This window comes from Gallus gallus, chromosome 3 (assembly GCF_016699485.2).
Source record: "Gallus gallus isolate bGalGal1 chromosome 3, bGalGal1.mat.broiler.GRCg7b, whole genome shotgun sequence".
In the NCBI taxonomy this organism is placed as follows: domain Eukaryota; kingdom Metazoa; phylum Chordata; class Aves; order Galliformes; family Phasianidae; genus Gallus; species Gallus gallus.
The window spans coordinates 75,298,555-75,319,696 of record NC_052534.1 but is presented as its reverse complement, the minus strand read 5'-3'; the positions used below and the strand labels follow the sequence as shown (position 1 = coordinate 75,319,696).

Genomic DNA, 21,142 nt, shown 5'->3' with positions numbered 1-21,142 from the left:
TGACCCTCAGTCCCTTGGAATAAACTTCTGGAAACGGAGCATTTTTTCAGTAGTAAACTATTTTCCAACAGTGTTGTTCTAAGATTTGTTTTGTTAATACGACAGCTTGGTGGTTCCTACAGGGTGAATTTGGATTGCATTTATGTTTTATTTAGGCTGTGTCAGAACTTCAAACAGTCAGTTTATCCCTTGGCTAGTTTATAGCTCGCTAAGTGACATGGACTGTGTGGTCAGGGCTGGGACAGCTGTGCTGTGTCCCAGAATACACACCTCAGGAAAATGATCCACCGCACCTAACATAATAACAGCTGTCTGTGTATTAATTATTACTTATTAGTAAACGTAGACATGGAAGCTGTCGCTTCAGGAGTGTGCTGGGGAACTTGATATAGTGAAGGACCTGTATAAAGGAGTTGCCTAGTGCTTGCTTGTGCTAGGAGTCTGTGCTTATGAAAGCTTGCCGTTAGCACAACTGGTTCTCCTAAACTTGTCTTAAAACTTAGTTTTCCATTAGATACAACCTGTTGTCATGCAAATCTCTGGGTTGGCAAACTTGATATTATTAATCCATTATTTGAAACTCCTGTGTTGTTTAACTTGAACACCTCAAGAAATATGTTCCCTTTCTTAATAATTCAGCACTTCTTGGCCCTACAAGAAACGTATGAGCTCCTGCATTGTGCAGATGAGATGTTTCCTTCCCCTTAAGTTAGTGTGCAGTCCCATTACAGCAGACACTGCAGCATCCTTTTGGCTGTGCTGCCAGATCTGCCTGTCTGTGGCTTCAGGGGCTGCCATATCTCTACATGCTACTGCCAGCTTTCTGTGCTGGCTGCTGCTGTGTTTGCTTGGCAGTCACTCTCCTCTGGGAGACTTTTTCAGAAGATCCTGACCCATAGTTTGTATTGAAATTTACTGGACAAAAAGCCTGATTTGAGAATTAGGCTGCTTCTTTCCATGTTGTGTCCAAGTTCTGTGTTTGACAGAGGGATGCGTGATAGAGTTTGCCCCTTTGTCCTTCTGAACAGTTGCAGTTGCTGAGGCCCCTTCATCTCCATCTCAGATGGAGACCCAGTAGCACAGGAGGAGGAGGTGGCACTTTCGGTTCCCTTCAGACCTTGCCCTGTTTTGTTTTGAAATTGAAGAAAGTATTCATTCAAGTAAAAAAATGCTGAATGTTGTGAAAATCACAGTGCATAGCTGTGACCAAGAAAAGTCACAGCTGTAAGCTGCACTTCCTGCAGAATGGTGAGGAGGAGAGGATTTTTCTGCCCAAGCTGAAGGCACGTATGTTTTTAAGGACTGGACTGTTGCCTGGTGTTATTGCTGCAGATCTCCAGGACCTACTGTCCAGACTTGATTGTGTTTTATGCAGGCTGCTGTACTACCCTCCCTAACCTCACCTTGCTACTTCCTCTTCAATTTTTTGGAGACAGAGGGTTCTCTATTGTATGATACCCAAGATGTATAGGAATAGTGTTACAGAAGAGGATCCGCTCAGCCTTCTTGCCCAGGTGGCCAAGAAGACCATTGGTGTCCTGGCTAGTATTAGAAACAGTGGAGCCAGCAGGATCAAGGAGGTGATCCATCCCACTGTACTCAGCACTCGTGAGGCTGCACCTCAAGTACTGCGTTCAGTTTTGAGCTACTCACTACAAGACAGACATCAAGGCCGTGGAGTATGTCCAGAGAAGTTGGTGAGGGATCTGGAGCACAAGTCTTATGGGAAGCAGCTGAGGGAGCTGGGGTTGTTTAGAGAAGAGGGGGCCTGGGGAGAACTTATCTCTCTCTACTGTAATGTGTTGGTCCTTAAACTAATACACTGATCTCTATTGCTAAACCAGCCTGTATCAATGCAACTACCTGAAAGGAGGTTGTAGCCAGGTGGGCGTTGGCCTCTTCTCCCAGGTAACAGCGATAGGATGAGAGGTGATGGCCTCAAGTTGTGCCAGAGGAGGTTCAGGTTGGATATTAGGAAAAAATTTTTCTGTGAGAGTGGTGAGGCAGTGACAGAGGCTGCCCAGGGAGGTGATGGAGTCACTGTCTCTGGAGGTGTTCAAGAACCGTGTGGATGTGGCACTGAGGGACGCGGTTAGTGGGCATGGTGGTGATAGGTTGGGATTGGACTAGATGATCTTAGAATCATTAAAACTGGAAAACAACACTATGATTCTAAGCTAATGGAGTGGTTGTTACCAGGTGCTTGTCATTTCCTGTTTACAGGAGATCTGTAACTGTAGGAATGGCTTCTCTTTTTGTCCTTTTCCAGGAAGGAGAGGCAGGTTAGGAGTGCCTCATTGTGTGGCACCATCTATGCAGCTTCACAGCTTCCCAGGGCTTTGGATGCAAGTGGTGGTGTGAGCTGAGTCCTTGATAACTTTGTGGGGAGGAGTAACATCTGCTGCTCAGATATGGGTGGATATGGAGCTGGGTTTCGTGTGTGGATTTGGCCTACCACATAGATATGAAGTTTCATAAAGTCTCCAGAAAATCCTATTTTAGACAACTTTTTTCACGAGGAAGAATGATACTAACAGATCTCTTGTCATATGAAGTCGTCATGTTGCCTTTGCCCCCTTAGGAAGGAGGAAGCTAAGGTTTTACTATAGGATGTGCTTTTAGTTTGCTGGTCAGGTCATCTGATGGTGTAGGTATTCCTGCTCTTTCTTGTTTCACCTTCTGCTTTATACAAGGTGAGCCCAAACTGATTGCAGTGTTCTTTTCTGGTGGATGAACAAATAAAGCAGGATTGATGTAATGGTTGTTTCATAACTGCTTTTTGGAAGACACATCCATTATTTTGCAGACAAACTCAATAAGCAGGACACGTTTTCTCCATTTTTGAAAACGTGGCTCATGAAACTCGTGATGTTCTTTGGAAGCAAGGGTTTTGAACACACAACAAAACACTCTAACACAGAGAACACACATGGACTACAGAGAGAAGCAGCTTACTTCTCCTGTCTTTTAAAGATTGTTTTCATTTCGGAGCTTCTATCCCAAAAATATGATTAAAATAAGACACTGCCAATGGTTGCCTTGAATGGTTAAGCCTCTAAGGGAGTCAAAATTTGGAAAGCTTTTCCAAAATGACTTAGCAGTATCAGCCTACCATTCTCTGAGAGAAATCTGTTTTGCTTTCATTTTCTGTTCAGTAGTTGGTATGTAGATATGCTGGTATGTAGGTATTTTAAAAAGGCTTATTCCAAATACTTCCCTGATGAAGGGGGATTCCACCATCACTGGATCTAACTGTATGAAACCATCCTTAGGCTCGTTGCTCTTGCATTTCTTCTGGCAAGAAGATTAAATGCAACATCAATCTTGGAACTGGATTCTTAGAATGTTCATAGAACAAATTAATTTTTAAAGTGACAGTACTTTCTCATAATCTAATGAAATGTGTGTTTATTAATATTCTCCTAGCCTCATTTGTGTCACAGAACAGTTGAGTTTGGAAGGGACCTCTGGAAGCCTGTGGAAGGTATGCACACTTTCAGTATTAGAGCAGCTCTGTTGGGGTCTAAATCCTCATACATTGTGCTGTCCTGATTGAAGGTGAGACCATTTTTGGTTCAAAAGCTTTCAAGTGTATTGCTGATCTCCAAATAGTAACACACCACTGTAGTTTTGTGTCTAGTAATTATTTCAGTTACCCGTAAGTCTTTGTCCTTTCTTTGTCTGTCACCCTTGATTGCGCTTTGGAGCAGTGAGTGTCTGAGGAAGGTGATGAAGCAATGATAATGTAGCTATTCAGAAGGAGTCATTGAGGATGCTTGCATCAAAAGGTTTACGTTGGGCTTTCAGCTTCATGGGTGAAATGATGAAATCTTGTCAGAGGTCAGTTGTTCCAGGAGTAATTGGACAAAATACCAAAGGCAGTGCAAGATTTGATCTGAAGCTGTTTGGTCAAAATTACGAAGCTAGATCACACTGATCAAAATCTCAGGCTAGTAAATAGTCATCTCTTGATCTTCATTTTCAAAAGTGGTCGACATTTCCAGTTTCTGCCAAGCTAGACTCCAGGAAGACAGCCTCTCCTCCACCTTGTCTGTCATTACTAGATGTTGAGTCAGCAGTTTGGCTACTCTGATGATTCTGCTCTTGTCTCTCCTTTCTCCACGATAAATCTATGGCCTGCTTGTGCCTGAAACTGTGTGTAGTTCTCAGGTCTCTGCAGATATTCACTCCTGTCTCACATTGGTTGCTTTACTGTCTGTCAGATCTCTGATGGACATACTGTTAGGAATATAAGCCCTTGATGATTTGTAAGGGCTTATGTTGACCTTGCCAAGCTGTGGGCTTGGTCTATGTATCAGATACCAGACCAACAGCTCATCTCTAAATAACACCACCGTAGCAAATGCAGACCACTAGTACAATTATCCAGACTGGAATGACAGCACATCCAGTACTTTTTTGGGGGTAGTTGGGGTTTTAGCATGAGTGGAATCAGTTTTCCCAATTTCCATTCTTATGTTGGAAACGGGGCAAGATTTCTTTTCCTAATATTTTTAAGGAAAAAAAAACTGTTGGCATAGTCAATCACAGAAATTTGGTAATAGGAACAAGGTGACCAGGTGAGTGCCAGCCACCTCTAGACCTACACTTTTCACACAAGAGCTTTTGACAGTTTCTATATGTTATATTTCATGTGTTCTTAATGGTAGCATCCTGAAATGAACATTTCAATCCCCTCAAGCTGGAAGGAGGATAAATTTAGGATTTCCATTCTCTTTACTTGCTCTTTAAGGGAAAAAGGGGATGTAATTGTGGCTTTTCAGAAGGGTGAGTTGAGGGGGTTCCTGCTCCCAGACAGGCTGGGGCAGCTCCCTGCTCTCCCTCCATGCAGGATTTGAGGTATGCCTCCCTGTGGCTTGCACAACAACTGCTGCAGCCCTGCCTGGCCTCTGGCTTTACCACCTTCTGCTGGAGCGCTGGGCTTTTCCTGTTGATAGGTGCTGCACTTCTGTGCATGTTCCTGGCTCTACCTTTCTCTCTCCAGGGCCAAAGAGCTCAGTGCAGTATTGCACAAAGCTTAGCTAAGGGGATTCTTGCAATACCCTTTATCTGCATTACAAATGTCATAAGATATGCCAAAAAGATTCCTTCTGAAAACGAACTGCTGAATTTCCATATTTAGCCATGGGATCAGAAGGGCATTACTCTCTCCTACTGTTTTTGCTATGGTATCCTACACAGCTCTTTTTCTGTTCATGCTTGTTGCTGCTGTTCTGCTGGCTGTGGAAGGTGGGGCAGGAAGGAGGGTCACCGTGTGCTAGGAAACCTTTCCTCCAGGCCCCATAGCAGGCTATCCTTTACTGGCCTTTATAGCACCTGCTGGCTGCCCCTCTTGGCACATTTGCACAAGCCTCATTTGTGCAGAGCGTTTGGCCCTGATCTGTGCTACCCTTTAAGTCGATCAATGCAAATCCATATGTGAATTTTCTCCCATCAGATTGACCTTGGGAGCAAACCTTTTCTCTGAGCTGTTTCTGTTTTATGTATGTGCTAAAAGCATTGACTGTTAGTCAGAGTTCCTAGCTAGGTCATGGTTTGTTAAATGTAAAGCAAACAGACTAATGCTGAGCAAACTGCCTGAAGCGTTGTGTGATCTGCTCCCTCCTACCCTCAGGGACCTCTTTTCTCTTAACTGTGTTACAAGTATACGAGAAGCTTAGCCTGTCTTTTTAATCTCGCTTGTCAGTAAAAACAGCCATGATCAGAAATATGAAAGCCCATCTCACTTACTACAGAAAAATATTCTTTCACTGTATGTGCAGAATAGTACCATACGGTATAGAAGTGCAGCCTGTCTGCCTAACAGAAATGAATAGGTCTGAAACCTTAATAAGTTAACTTAACCTTCATGGCTCTTCTCCATTGCTGACCACTTTTCCTAGGCAGTTTGGGGATGCCCGCTGCATTAGAACGCTGCATCAGACCTGAGCAGCTGTGTGCTATGAGGCAGTTCAGATGCTTTTGTTCGTGAGGTGGGAGCTGGGCTCCAGTTTCAGACTCCCTTTTCCCATCACCATAGGGGTAGCGGCAGCTTCTGGCTCTGGATCCCAAGCAGCTGCAGCTGTGAGTTATAACAGCCTTTCTTCTTCCCCCTTGGAAGCAGTGATTGTGTATTCCAGAGAGGGGTGGTGGCTGAGAGACTTCCTTACAGAGGCTGCATCTGCACCATGCCTTTGCCTTCTGCACTCAAAGCAGGACAACTTTTGATAGCTGCCATGCTCTGCTTTTATCACCATGTTCCTCGCTATGGCAGAAAATAGCCAAATGAGAACTTCCACCCATTCCTGGCTTCCTGAGGCTAGATGAAAATCACCCTTGAAAGCAGTGATAAATGTGAGTTTGAAATGCTGACTTTATGTTGCTTTGTACTTTTTAAATTCCTTTCTTCTGTTTCAGTTGGAATTATAGAATCATCTAGGTTGGAAAAGACCTTTAAGATCATCAAGTCCAACCATAAGGCAAATTAAAAATCAGTTGTATAAAAGCTTACAGGATTAAAGTCATGCATGTTAGCAATATAAATTCACTGCACATGATGGAAGCATGAAAACAAAATGAAAAATGTCATGGTGTCTTAGGGTGATTCACTGACAGTGAGCAAACTAACAGACAGATTTGCTAGACTCAGGGGGATCCCAGATATAGACTGATGAATGATTTGGTCATATTTATTGCACCATCATTTTTTTGCCAATGCAAACAACAGCAAAGCCCACCCAAATGGGGACAAAACATCATGTACAATCCTATGCGTAGGACCATATCTGCAGTGAACAAGTATTCTATACTGGTTTTAATTCAGACAGTCAGTTTGATGGCTGGGGATTTGCTGCTGGTTTCAGACTCCGGAGGCTGTGGTATATTGGCAGTGCTGATTATCTCTTTGAATAGAAAAACAACATGTTGCTGGTTGGTCGGTTGTTTTTTCCTTCTCCATTTGAGACTGTCAGTCTTAATAATAATGATAATGTATTTTTATAAAGTGCCTTATGTCATCTTCTAAAATCAAAGCACCAGATCTAAATAGCTGAGCTTCATTAAGGAGATGAAAAGAATAAAAAGGGGCATCTGGCAGAAGAAGAGAGGACAGTGTAAAAATAGAGGCATATGTTACTGTGATTAGCATTAGTCATTTCTGATATTATTTTCTATATGAGCCTCTACTCCTATGAAAGTAGGAGTCTGAGCCAGCAAAGCCCATTTTCAGGACACTTACACCGTGTTCCTTCTTCCTGGAAATATGTCTGAAGCTTGGGGAAGATTGAGATGCCGTATAGCAAGGAGAGAGCTTTGCCACAGGGCTAATTTGATAATGTGTCCTAAATAAATCTTCAAAAAGCACATCAGCAATTTTTGTACTGCTCTTAGTTTATTTAATCATAATTTTGTTTTCAATATGCCATTTTCCTAGAACATGATTCACTGTGATCACTCAGTACAAAATCCTGTAGAATATAACTGATATAAACGATTTCCTTCTTTTCACACCTCTCTGTTACTGTTGTACAAAGAGGATGGCTTGCTTTGGCTTGGGTGTCAGAGCTTTTGCCCCAGGCTGTAATAGTACACGTACCAAACAGAAATTTGTGTTTCAGAACCATTAATGTTTTTTTCACTATTTTAAGCTTGGGTTAAAGAGTCAGTTTGTTTCAGACTTCTTTTTTTTTTTTCTTTTGTTCCTCTTCATTGTGTCCTTTTTCTGTCTTGTCCTTTAACTTACTTTCTCTGACTATACTTCCATCTTTTATGTTCGTTATAGAACCATAGCTCAGTGCAAAAGGTAGTGGATTACCATTGTATGTCACAGTAAATCTGGAGCTGGAATCTTTATAGCTTGTAAAACAAAAGCATAGAGAAATTAACTGAATTTATTAACCGCACAAAGAAAGTCACTATCAAGCCTGGGAATGGTATGTAGTTATTCTGGTCACATCACCAGACCCTGTAACGTCTGTGTCTAATTATTGCTTTGTTTCTCTGACTGACCTTTTTGGCTTTTTGTCCTCATTCTTTTCCTACTTTGAGCTCTATTCTGTTGGTATAGGTTGCTTCAGGCCTGGGCGCTCTGCAGTTGCTTTGGGGTACGTGTTTACATACAGAAAAGCCTCTTCATTTGGCTTTCCATGATGCTTGGCATCGTGGTCACAGCACCTTTTTTTTTTCTGATAACATAAATATATTGATATTTAATTTATTAATATATTAATATATTAATATAGTCAGATTTTACACTGAATACTTACTAAGGAAGACTACAGAGCACGGATCTATTGCTACCCATGGAGAACAAGGGTTACAGGGTTATTTCATAGAATCATAGAATCACGAACGTTGGAAGAGACCCACAGGATCAACCAGTCCAACCATCTACCCATCACCAGTAGTTCTCACTCAAGCATGTCCCTCAACACAATGTCCAAACAGTCCTTGAACACCTCCAGGGTCGGTGACTCCACCACTTCCCCGGGCAGCCCCAGGGGCTGATTTATGTACAGCACTATAGTTAGAAATTGATTTTTTCTTGACATTTTATTTAATGTTCCCTTGTGTCACTGACTGTATTATACAAACAATATGTTGTAGGGAGGGTATATTAAATGAAAAAGAGGCTTTTTTGGTCAGTTGTGGGGAGGATGTCAAAGCTGCTGCTTGTGTCCTGGTGCTGAGTGGCCAAGGAGCCCGGCATCTGAATGTGTAGCTTGGTGCTTCATGGTATGGGCTGCTGTGTCCTGCTACAGCATTGCTATTTGTGAAACTAATGTCTATGTCCTCTATAACCGTGTTTTATGTGTAGTTGTTGAGTTTTCAGTGGAGTCAGCTTGGGCAAGTGCTAGAGGAAAACGTTGCTTTTTCATGACAGGTTGTTGACACAAATTTTTACATTGATGTTACCATTCTCTGTTCCCATGTTGTAAATTCCCATACTTCTCTAATACCTTCTCCACATACAGCTTAAAGGACTTGAAAAACAGCTGCAAATGCTCAGCTTTTAGTGTGTATTTTTAAAGTAATTCTTTTTTTCTAGCAAAAATTGGATGATGTAGTAGCTACTTCTCTTAGAGGTGAAACACATGGGTGAGATTTACTATAATTTAATACAGTCTGGTGTTCCTATGCAAAGTGATTAAAATTAAAAAATATGCATGTCAGCATTCATACTTCATTTTATCTCTTGGTGAGGTGGAGAGATCTGGAGGAACATGAGTAACTTGAATACGTAGCCTAAGATTTCTTTATCGAGGTATATTAAGTGAATTAAACATAGCCTACTTTACAGTACCATTACTTTACATTTTTCATCAGTTTAATTGTTGGTTCTAAATCACAGCCTAAGTCATACTGGCATATCTTGTTCCCAGAAATGAGCTATTGTATTTATTTCTTACTTTGCCTACTAACATCCGCTGTTCTCTATTCTCTGCTAACATGTCCCAGCCTGAAAGTTATCTTTTATTACTCAGCCTTATTTTTTTATTTGCATTTCATTTGTGATTCACTGTGCCTAACTATTGGTTTCCTGCAGTGCTGCTGCTTCATCAGTTCATTCCTATTTTTGCATTTGTACAGATGATTATCCCTATCTTAAATATGGAGCCTTGCACTTTATTGACTGAATCCTCTTTATTATAGACCATTTCTGCAATTTGAAATTACTTTGAATTGTGGATACTGTTTCTCTCTAAAGAACTTGAATCCTTACCAATTCCAGTGTCACGTACAGATTTTAGAAGTGTAATCTCTTTTCCCTTGGTCACAATTGCAACTATTGAAAAAAAAAAACAATACTTAGAATAGGTGCAGTGTGTTTGTGACCCTGTTAGAAACGACCAGGCAGCTTGGTAAATAAAAACACTAATAGCTACTCTGTATAGGTTTTCTAAACCACACATGTACCTATCTTGCGTGTATAAATTTTCATAGAATCATAGAATTACCAAGATCATCCAGGCCAATTGTCCATCTACCACTAATATTTCCCCACTAAACTATGTCCGTTAGTACAACATCTTAATGTTTCTTGAACACCTCCAAGGATGGTGTCTCCGCAACTTCCCTGGACAGCCTGACCACTCTTTTGGAGAAGAAATCTTTCCTAACATCCAACCTGAATCTCCCCTGGTGCAACTTAATGCCATTCCTTCTAGTCGTATCACTAGTTACCTGCAAGAAGAGCAGGCTAGCAACCCTATTTCTGATACAAGCCAGGGTGCTGTTGGCCTTCTTGGCCACGTGGGCACACTACTCTTTTATTTCTTTAGTTTGTACGTAAGTGTCAAAAGCTTTACTGACATCAAGATACAGAGTCTTCTTTTATTTTGCCTATTGGCAGGTTATCCTATCAAAGGAGATCTTAGATCAGATGCATTTTTTGACAGTTCCTGTACAGTTTGTTTTTTGTTACCTCATTGCTATTTCTGTATTCACATTGCAGCTGCTCAGCGATTCATTTCTGGTTGGTGAAGGTAGGATTGCAGCTTGTAATTGTGTTAGTTTTAATTTTTTCACCCTCTTGGTGACAGGGTTAACCTTCCTTTGTAGACTTCAACTACTCTCTTCTTAGTGAGTTCCTCTGAGTAATGATGAATTGGATATTGGTTATTGTGTAGGTATGTTAAGGTGAATTTCATTAGGACCTGCCAACTTGTAGCTTCTACCATAATCAATTAATATTAGACCTGTTATCTTCAATAGTTTCTGTGGCTAAACCTTACTTGAATTAATTGTTGAGTGTTTGGTTGCAGTTGATACTTCAAAGATGTTAGAAAAAAAAAAAGCATGAAATTATATAGGCTTGCTTGCATCATCTATTGTCGTTAATAGGTAATTCTTCCTCTTAGTTCTAAAACATTTATTGGAAACTTGTTTTTTGAGACCTTTTTGAACCTGATCCCCGTCTGATCTGTATCTCAACGTGACTCTACTTGTCTTTGTATTATGATTCATTTCCATCTAAAGACTTTCTAAAGAGATCCGGAAGGTTCATCTCTGCCATTTGTGTATCTTGAGATGAGTTTGGCATTATATTTAATCATTACAGCAGCTTTCAGTAACTGCTGCATTTCTTCTCCCTTTATGTGTAAAATCAGTGGTGCCCAACCACTTCCTAGGAGCAGACTGCATATCTTTCCTTCAGGGCAACAAGGCCAGATTTGCATGATGAGCACCATGTTGCCTGGCCACCAGTAGCTTTCCCACGTTGCTGCTCCTTGTGTGTGCAGTATGTGCTGTGCTGCCTTGAAATGCCTGCTGGGCAGCTCCAGCCTCTGCCTCACTCCTGACCTTTCACAGGTTTTCTCTTGTGTACTTTGTAAGACAAGCTAGGAAGACTGTCCATGTAGGCCAAAAGATCTCTACCTTGGCCAGAAGGAGATGGCTAGGGAAGAGAAAAATCAAAGATACCAGCAGAAGTGTTACTTCCTCCTAACATTCTCTGTAATACGATCAACTTGGGGACTTTCAGGGCTAGATGGGATTTTGCGTGTTTGCTGTCCCTCAGTAGATTTCCTTTCTGTGTACATGACCTCTCTTCCGTGTCCTCATGTAATCTTTAAGCATCTTCAGAGCCCTCAGACAAGAAGTTGCAGAGATTTCACCCTCTTCTTGTTTGCTTTTAAAACTGGCTCATGCTAGCATCTTCTGATGTATTTATTTTTTTGCTGGAACAGACAGTGAACAGTTAATCCATGTGCCACTTACATTGTGCTGTCCCACGTCGCCTCCCTGCAATTTCCTCCATCACTTTCTAGGGGGGTCTGGCTCAGACAAGCACTGTGTGGAAGCTGCTGTTTCTTGTTTGGATGGGAAAGCTAGAAGTGCATGCAGGATTTGACATATGACTATATTTTATGCATTGCGCATTTATTCAACAACTATTGAGGGGTCTGGAGCACAAGCCCTATGAGGAGCTGCTGAGAGAACTGGGATTGTTTAGTCTGGAGAAGAGGAGGCTCAGGGGAGACTTTACTGCTCTCTACAACTACCTGAAGGGAGGTTGTGATAAGGTGGGAGGTGGCCGCTTCTGCCATGTAACTAGCCATAGGACTAGAGGGAATGGCCTCAAGTTGCACCAGGGGAGATTCAGGTTGGATGTTAGAAAATACTTCAGAAGAGTGGCCAGGCACTGGAATGGGCTGCCCAGGGAGGTGGTGGAGTGACCAACCCTGGAGGTGTTCAAGTAGATGTCGTACTGAGAGACATGATTTAGTGGGGAAATACTGGTCATAGATGGATGGTCGGCCTGGATGATCTTGGAGGTCTTTTCCAACCTTGGTGATTCTGTGATTCCACTCAAGGCCCTCTTCTGTTTTTTATGTGTTGTTTTTTTGTTTTTCACTTAGCAGTTTCTAATGCTTGTCCCAGCTAATTCCGAAGGCTTCAGCCACTGCTGGTTATTGACCCAATGTTTCATTGACCTTATTGTCATGATTCCAAGACCCCCAAATGTCAGGGATCAGCTCAACGTCACTTTGTGTGTCAAATCCAGTTGACCGGTTGCCTAAGATAGGGTCTGCTCTTTCTTTTACCCCCTGCTCCTCAGTCCCATCACTTGCTCTGCCCTGGTAACCTCATTAGCAGAGCCTTCACATCTCACCTGCCCCCCTGCTTGGCTCAGTGCCTGCTCAGTGAGTTCACCCCGATCACCATGGGGTCAAGTGAGGGAAGAGTCAGGAATAGATGGCCAAGCCCATGGCAAGGAGGGTAAATTTTGCATTTTGGCAGAAGCGTGCTGTTAGGTTGTCTTAGCTGTATCAGTGACCTTCGCGCGTGCTCACAGGGTTTGGCTGTTACTTTGATTCCTAGGATAGTGAGTCCTGTTGTTTTGTTATTGTGGTCACTCAGCTTCCTTTTACCTCACATCAGGCTTCTTGGAAGCTTTGTGCCTTGCTTACTGGAAGGTGATCTGAAGCTGTGGCTTTAACCCAGACCTGGGCAGAGGGCCGTTCCCAGCTCCCTGCAACTTGCCTTCACTGCCTTTTGCACACATTTTTTAAGCCCTTAGCAGTTGAAATTGATGGCTGTCTGGCTAAGCACATTTGCACCGCATCGACCGCTGCTGGCCAATGAGGCATTTCATCATTAGATATTTGCCCTTCTGTCCTCAAAACAAAGCCCTGGGAGACACCCTCCTGTCTTGCCCTCCTCCATTTCCATCTGCAGCTTCTGCTCATGTCTTTCCTGGACACAGCACCACTGCTTTCATACACTGCTGCTGTTTCATCAAAAATAAGTGTTTTTTTTTTCCCTTGTGGAGTCAAACAGAATGCTGTGTTACCTATAGCAGCAGAGTAGGTCTTGGAGTTGAAGTGGACAGCAGTCACTCTGTTTCTCCTGTCCCCATCCCAAACAGCTCTCTGCAGAACCCCCTGCAGCATGGCCCCATGGCAGCTCCCAACCCAGAGTGAGGGTTTCCTGATCCACAAGGGGAGCTGTGGGAAGAGAGTGAAGCACAGGAGTACATGGTGATGTGTTAGGCCAAAAGAAGCACTTTTCAAGCACGTGGTCACACAAACTGGAGCTATTCCTAGATGATTATTAAGTGCAGAACTTCTAACCTTACTCCTTCATGAAGGATGAATCAGCTCACTGTGCCCTGCTGGATGGTGGCGACTGCTCAAACCTTTGGTCTTGGAGCTGATCTAGAGATGCAGCCATTGACGTGTAAATGGTCAGCTTGGGTTGATCTAGAGCCATGGGCACTGCTGCATCCTTCACTCCTTGCTACGGCACCAGCAGCAGATGCTTCACCAGCACATATGATTGTGAGGTATCACTGAGGAGTATTTGTGATGCTGGATTTTGTCTGTGTGGCATAACAAAATCCTGCCGATTTTCCTACACTGAGACTGCAGTGCATGTCTTTGGGTGTTCGAAATAGTTCTCCCTTTTTTGCTTCAGGGAGAACCACTGAAAAATTCCGAGCTCAGGTTTTATTATTCTCCAAACTGTTGTCCATAATAGGTTAGTTATAGACGTTCTCTTGATTTGTGTTAGAATAATAGACAGTAGCAATGGCCTACTCTTACTTCCTAAATTTCACAAACAGATGTTTGTGGTAATTTGTTAAGGTGAACTGGTTCTTTTGCTGCAGTGTTGCTGAATATTTTATCAGGCTCCGCTCACATAATAATTGTTTATGTCTCCAGCAGAACTTTCTTGTAATTTTCCTGTTCTGGCTCTACCAGTCTTGTAACTGCAGATAGCATTTGTTATCACAAACTGGCATTGTTTTGGAAGCATATCTAGCCTACGGAACTGATGCAAACGTATATTGTATGTGAACTGAATGGCTGGCAGTAACATTATTTTCAGGTTATGAACACATCTAAAATATTCAAGAAGCATTGCTAATAACCTGCTTCTTGGGAAGGGTGGTGAAAGAGTGGTGACAGAGTTGTCTGTAACAGGAGAAGTGCAAGGCTTGGCGTGGACGCTCAGGAGCTGTGTGAACACGCTGTAGTCGTGGTGCTCTGCACGGGGGAAGGAGCTGGAAATTTCTACAGGTCTTACAGGTCAGTCTGTGAGATGTAAATGTCTGTGTTGCTTCTGTGCTTTTACAAACAAGGTGAAACTGCTGACGGAAGGTTAGGCTCTGTGAAATACTCGAAAGCTGTAGGGGTCGTGCTGCTGTATTTACTTGCATTTCATCTGGGAACGAAGAAAGAAAATTATTTATTATATTGCATGCAGTAAGCCTGAAAGGCTCTGCTTTCTCATGGCTGCTTTGCTTTCTATTGTAATAGTGTTTCAAACACCAAAGCTTGTTTGGTAACGTCATTTCTGATGGTGCTGGAGGTCTCCATGGAGGACCAGTGTGGTTAGGATGGGAGTTTACCTCCATCTAAACTGCAAATGAGGGTTAATGTGAGGAGTACTACTTGGACAACTGCACTGAGGGTTGCACCTTCCTGAATATTGTCCAAACAAACAAAGTAGCAGGGAGGGTTTTTCCTTTCCTTTGCAGCTTTTGCACTGATGCTTATTACTCTGACAAGGCATTGCCAGTTGTTCATGAGACATCCCGGGAGAGTGCCAGAGGCAAGACTGAATTTCTAACACAAAGGATAAATAGCAGCTTTTCCTCTCTTCACCTAAATGTTATAGAGAATCAGGGTACATTTTCTGCAGTGGATCATTTTTGAGAGTCTTTTGCACAATTTTTATGCCAAAATGCTTCAGTGATTTTAATAATACTATTGCAGAGGTAATTAATAACAGAGAAATTTAAAAAGCTCAGACAGGAAAGGAGATATTTTTTCACCTGAGGTTTGGAATGACTTAGAAACCCAACGAAGCACAGAGATCCATGAAGGCTCTTCCAGATGACATGAGCTGCAGAAAGAGTTTTGCACCAGCAGTGACAGCGTAATTTTGGAAGCCAGTGCCAAAACAAAGCACGGCAGACAGAGGTCCGTAGGAGGCCAGGATAGTCAGACTTATTTCTGTAGCGGTCTCAACTGATTTCCTTACAGGTGAGCAAGAAGTGCATTGTACCATTATGTTATTTAGTCTCTTGAAATTTATTAATGAATAATAATGTGAGAATTTAGCAAGAGATCCCATTTCCTCCCGCTTTGCTCTGTATTGAGGCTGCTGCCTGTATTGTTCCCCCTTTCCTTTTTGCTCTTTGTTTTCTAACACTTGCCCAATGCCTGACATAATGGAGGTTTTCACTTCAGCAGCAAGCGGAGCACCTGCCATGTGAAATCTCTCTTTTTCTTTTGAGTGAAAGCTTTCATGGACATGTCTTACAGATGGAGATTAAGGCCTGGGCAGAGCTGTCTGGGCTGGAAGTCTGTTTAATACAGGGACTCTTCATTGTCACTGCCTTTCTGCTCCTCCCCATTAAAAACCAGTGACTCTTCACCAATTCATTCATGACGTTGACAAAAGAATGCCTAATGGTGCAGCAGGGATTTACATAGATAAATAAAATGTAGAGCATGCATTCAGCTGGTAAAAGGAGCCATTTTCCCACGTGGAGAGGGGATTAAACAGGAGATACATTTGCCTTCTGCAGCTGCTAGGGGAAGTCCCGACAGATGACAGTGAAATATATGTGTTCGTATGTATGTACACGTGGGTAGAGTAACTGATGGTGATATAATTTTGTTTTGTGTTTGTGTTTTGGTAAAGTCATGTGGTGGCCTGCAATTCTTTCTTTGTCCTCAGAAGGTTTGGTTTGGTATTGCTGTTTAGAGCTACTGAGCGTTTCCACGAATGCCTTGACAGCATGGTGTCAACAGAGAGGGTATTTCTTTGCTGTGGTTTACCCATGGAAGCAATGCACGGAAATGTGCATAGGTGTGTTTTGGCCAAAGCATGATGCCCTTGGGACACAACCCTAGCTGTTGTGAGTGGCACAGTTTACCGAGTTAGAAATGAGAACATCGATAGTTTGCTGTAACCCTTTTAGTGGTTATACCCGCTGTGCTTTTTAGGGATGCAGCAATACACTCTGATCTTCAGAGCATAAAGCAGTGTTGGCTCTGCTGGAGCTTAAGGCTGCAGGTTTTGGAGCAGGTTTTGGAGCCTGGCTATGGGGGAACATGTCGGAGACCAGGAACAGGGTTACCAGGCCACTGTGGAAGATGGTTTTACAGGAGAGAGAAGAAGGGTAGGCTCATCTTGCAAGTTTATAACCCTAAAATATAAGAATGAATTTACATGCTTCTTTTTGAATAAATGCATCGTCAGGAAAGGTTTGCATTACATTGAGATGGCAGTGAATTGGGAAGAACTGCCTAACTCCAGGCAGCATGAAGGAAGGAGCTGTCAGGAAAGATTTTCCTTCCCTAATTACTGAATACGCTTAAATGTCTGTGGGTCAGAAAAGAAAACTGGTCAAGAGGAGCCATTTGGGAGCTAGCGCTTTAATGCATTTGACATAAAAATGAAGGTCTCTGTTCAGGAGAGACATGGACCTGCAGGAGTGCATCTAGAGGAGGGCCACAAAAATGATCCAAGGGATGGAACACCTCTCCTACGAGGACAGGCTGAGAGCTGGGGCTGTTCAGCGTGGAGAAGAGAAGGCTGTGAGGTGACCTGATAACGACCTTTCGGTGTCTAAAGGGGAGCTACAGGAAAGAGGGGGACAGACTCTAGCAGGATCTATTGTGATAGAACAAGGGGGAATGGCTTCAAGCTTAAAAAGGGTAGATTTAGGTTAGATATAAGGAAAAAGTCTTTTACAGTGAAGATGTTGAGGCACTGGAACAGGTTGCCCAGAGATGTGGTGGATGCCCATCCCTAGGGACTAGGTGAGGTTGGATCAGACCCTGGGTAGTCTGATCTAGCTGTGGTGTCCCTGTTCACTGCAGTGAAGTTGGAATAGATGACCTCTAAAGGTCCCTTCCAACATAAGGAATCTGTGATTCTATGATACGAAAGTAGCTCAAATTTGGGTTTTTGTAGTCTTGTGCCTATTGGAGTAAAAATATGTGAAACATTTTCCTTCCAAATAAATATCCAGATATTGTAGAAGATTTTGCTTCCTCTCATTTTCAGGCAGAGGAATTGTTTGAACAAGTAACATGTTGGGTTTTCGCCTGGCTTCATGTGACTCATCGTGCTTACAGCCACTACTTTAAAGCCTCTTTTCTAGAAATACATTTGAATGTCATTGCAGTGTTCTTTGTAGCAGGTAGAAGTTTCCAGTGCTTGCTTTAGTGTTTCTGGTGTGTGTTCCACAGGCATAGCAGCGTGAGTGATGCTCCTTTTCTTTATTGTTTCTATCTCTTGCTGTTCTGCCTACTTAGAGGCTGTTTTAACATTAAAAAAATAATAATCTTTTGAAGCCCTTATTGTTTCTGCTATGTTTCCCCAGAGTGCATTGTGAGGTACACTGCCTTTGCAGTGAATGGTTGGAAGGTGTGTCGGAAATGTCATCTCAGTGGCACAGAAGAGCTTTTTTATCTGAACACCTCAGAGGCAGTTTTGCTTGCCTTCTTTCTGTGTCCCTTTCCGTGGATATCTATGGATTTAACTTTGCTGTTTTTCACAAAACTCTGATGTTCCCAGTTTTTCTGAAGCAGACTTCCCTGGGTGGCACCTCTGCCTTTCCTGTCCATCTCCAGAACCGCCTCTCTGTGGGACTGTGGTGGCCTTTCCCTCTTACCTTCCTCCCTGGCAGGGTAATGACAAACGTCAGGCACCTGTGAGATGGTAGTTGCTTCCTTTCTGTGTGCAGTGCTGGCTACAGAAGCACATGCACCTTACCTGACGTAGTTAGTGGATCATTGCAGTTAGGACAAACCTTTGGTCTCCTTTGAAGCAGAAACAAATCTCGATGCTTCAGTCCTTTACAATACCAAATTGTATGCCTGAAGCTCACTTTAAAAAAAGACTACCAGTCCTTTCTGCCCAGCCTAACCAGTTCAGCATGAGCGCCAGCTCTTCCTTATACAGAGACAGCAAAATACACCTGTTTTGGCAGGGCGTTGTATATCAGAGACGCTGTGAACATACAGCTACACTGTGGAAACAGGCAAGTGTTTCTGATTTGAGTAAATCCCTAGAAAAATACAAAACAAAATCTCCTTAAGAAACATCCAGAACTACTTTAGGCTTGATGTGTACCTTATCTATCTGAGTAGATGTCAGGGACTTGATGTGCAGAGTCCTTTGCAGCATGCCTGGAGATCAGTGCTATCTACTGCCTGCTCTGAGCGGGGCTGCTGGCTGTGGTTCTGCATTTCCTTCTTGGCAGCCCTGACAGACCTGTGCTTCTGGGAATTCAGTATCTGACAGTAATAAGAATCAAGAAGAAAATCCTCTGCCTCAAGATAAACTCGGGTGGCATGAAGGATATGGATGGGGAGAAATGCACTTGAAGAGTAGGTATTACAGAATTGCTTTCTTCATGAAGGGCACTTATCCGTTTGCTGTGTTGGCAATGCATCACCCCAAAACTTACTGGTTTCATCCTAAATCACAAGCTAGCAGTAGCCATAAACATCTGCCTCTACCTCTCGGTTGGTCTGACGTCTGTTTTTAATATTTAAGCGTAGTAATGTGAACTTTGATCCCAGCATCTCCCTGCAAAATGTACCCTACTACTGTATCAGTTGGTCTGGGTAAGAATCCCAGATTTATTTCTTTTTAATGCTTCAAGCTCTGTGGCTAGCAGAAAGTGGGAGCTTTCTTTGGCAGTGGTGCTATGGATCAAGAAACCAAAAGTTAGACCTCAGAGAGAGGGTATTTCTGAGAGTGCCCGTTCCCCCTGTTTAGAGACGTAGGTGTCCAGCATAGGATGAGCTGAATTCTTGCAGCTTTGCCAAATGAGCTGTGACATGTCATGCACTTATTCGTGATGATACTGCAAGTTAATCAGATAGCAGTTACTTTCCTGGATGAAACACTTTTAAACTACAGTGAAGGAGAGGGCTGTGATTTATCTTGATTGTTTTTCCCCATTATGCTTGCATACTGCAGTATGAAATATGAGGAACTACATATAATTATTTATTCATAGGACACCATAAATGAAGAGGGAGGGTTTTTTGTTTGTTTTTTTTTGGTTTTTATTTAAGAGTGGTTTTAGTGATACCATATTCTTTGAAAAACCCAGGAGGAGCTTTGATCTGGGTGCTCCAAACGAGCACATCGTTACCTTTATATTGAGTACAGCAGTATATTTTTGTGCTAGGAAACAGTGAGCCTTCTTTGTTTTATTCTCAGCTCAGTATTAAAGAAATATTTGTAAGATTCTCCATCAGAGGTTTTTTCTTTTCTTGTAGGTTTCAGAGTGATTACGACGTGATAATTTGTTTGATAGGTCATTAGTTTTCAGCAAAGCACTTAATGAAATAACATTGTACTCGCCATTACAGATCAGCTGCACTTTTGCTCTCCTTACTGGAGAGGTTCTAAATTAGGGTGGTCTAATTTATTTAAGGTGCAAACTCAGTTCTTGTGTTCAACTTTGCTTACGCTGATGAGAACATAAATTTGAGAAAAACACGTGTAAACACTAAGCATTCTGCATTAACAATACATGAGTGTGAATGGCACTCTTCTTAGGGGCACCTGAAGAATTAGAAGATGAATATAGTCCGCGGTCTGCGTGTAACAGACTCATGTATACCAGCTTACAAAGCATGAGAGATTCGGAAGGTAATGAAGTAGTGACTGAAGAACTGTGTTTTCCTTGTTTGCCAGCCTGTGCACGTGTGCGTGTTTTCCAGACGGCTGTGGTGGGGACGGCGGGGCTGCCTGGAACTGGAGCAGGTCAGAGCACTGGGACCGTACTGGTTGCTTCATCCCAGCATCTGGTGAGGTTTAGCATTAGCGCTGCTGTTAATGAACGGCGTGAATGTTTAATTTGCGGACGTGAGTGGATATTTCGGGTTGGTTTTGTTTCCTCTGGTGTGTGGCCAACAAAGCTGTCGGGAGGAACAAAGCCTTCCGGACTGCCTACCATATAGATTAATTTACAGCTGCCAGTTTATATTAGTTGTTCTACTTATTCTGCTTGAGTGCTTTTTTGAGGAAAAGAGTAATTCTTAGCCGATTGTCTTGCAAAGAGAAAGGAATTAACTGTAAAGCAAACAAACTGGAGCTAATGAGGCAAGCATTTAGCTGCTGAGTTGTTTTCTCCCTTTGCTGATCATTCTCTGCTATTTCAAAGGAACTGAAGTTAGAAAACAGAATGTAAGTTGGATTTTGAACACTGTCTTCAGCCTGCTGCGTTGTGCTTTGATGAGACAGGGTGACCCTGTGGGGCTTTTTCACAGTCTCTTTCTGTGCCCTTTGGGAAACGAGTGCTGCAGTGGGCAGTGCACTGTGGGGGGACTCCTAGCTCTAACTCAGCTCCTAATCTGCCTTTTGAAAACCCAGCTGTGCTGTGCATTTTGATCAGTGTACATCTCTCGCCTGTGGAGCTCCTAAATGCTATATGTTTATCAGGAGCCCACGATGCCCCTCATTATGTGGTGCTTCCCTGTAATTCTTGTTCTCTCTCTCAGTCTCATGGTAATAAGTGATGGGCTCAGGCCTCCTGGACTATTACCAATTTTATATTCATAAAGAGATCCGCATCCTTTTAGAGGTGACTCTGTGCATTAGTTGGTTATCTGTGAGAATATGAAAGAAATGGGAGGGTTTGTCCAAGAGCAGCATGGCT

At 42.7% G+C, this 21,142-nt stretch overlaps 1 protein-coding gene across 12 annotated transcripts in view; it reads left to right on the top strand.

Annotated features, from left to right (window-relative positions):
• ANKRD6 (ankyrin repeat domain 6) overlaps window positions 1–21,142 on the top strand; it is a 107,020-nt gene that overhangs the window by 19,389 nt on the left and 66,489 nt on the right. For 4 of the 12 annotated variants that reach the window (XM_015284698.4, XM_040697844.2, XM_040697841.2 and 1 more), the window contains exon 3: window positions 20,179–20,291. The exons of 6 other annotated variants lie outside the window; for them this stretch is intronic. The gene's annotated coding sequence lies outside the window, so the exon portion shown is untranslated. The remainder of the gene's footprint in view (window positions 1–20,178; window positions 20,292–21,142) is intronic. 2 more of the 12 variants (XM_040697842.2, XM_015284696.4) reach the window with 1 other exon arrangement.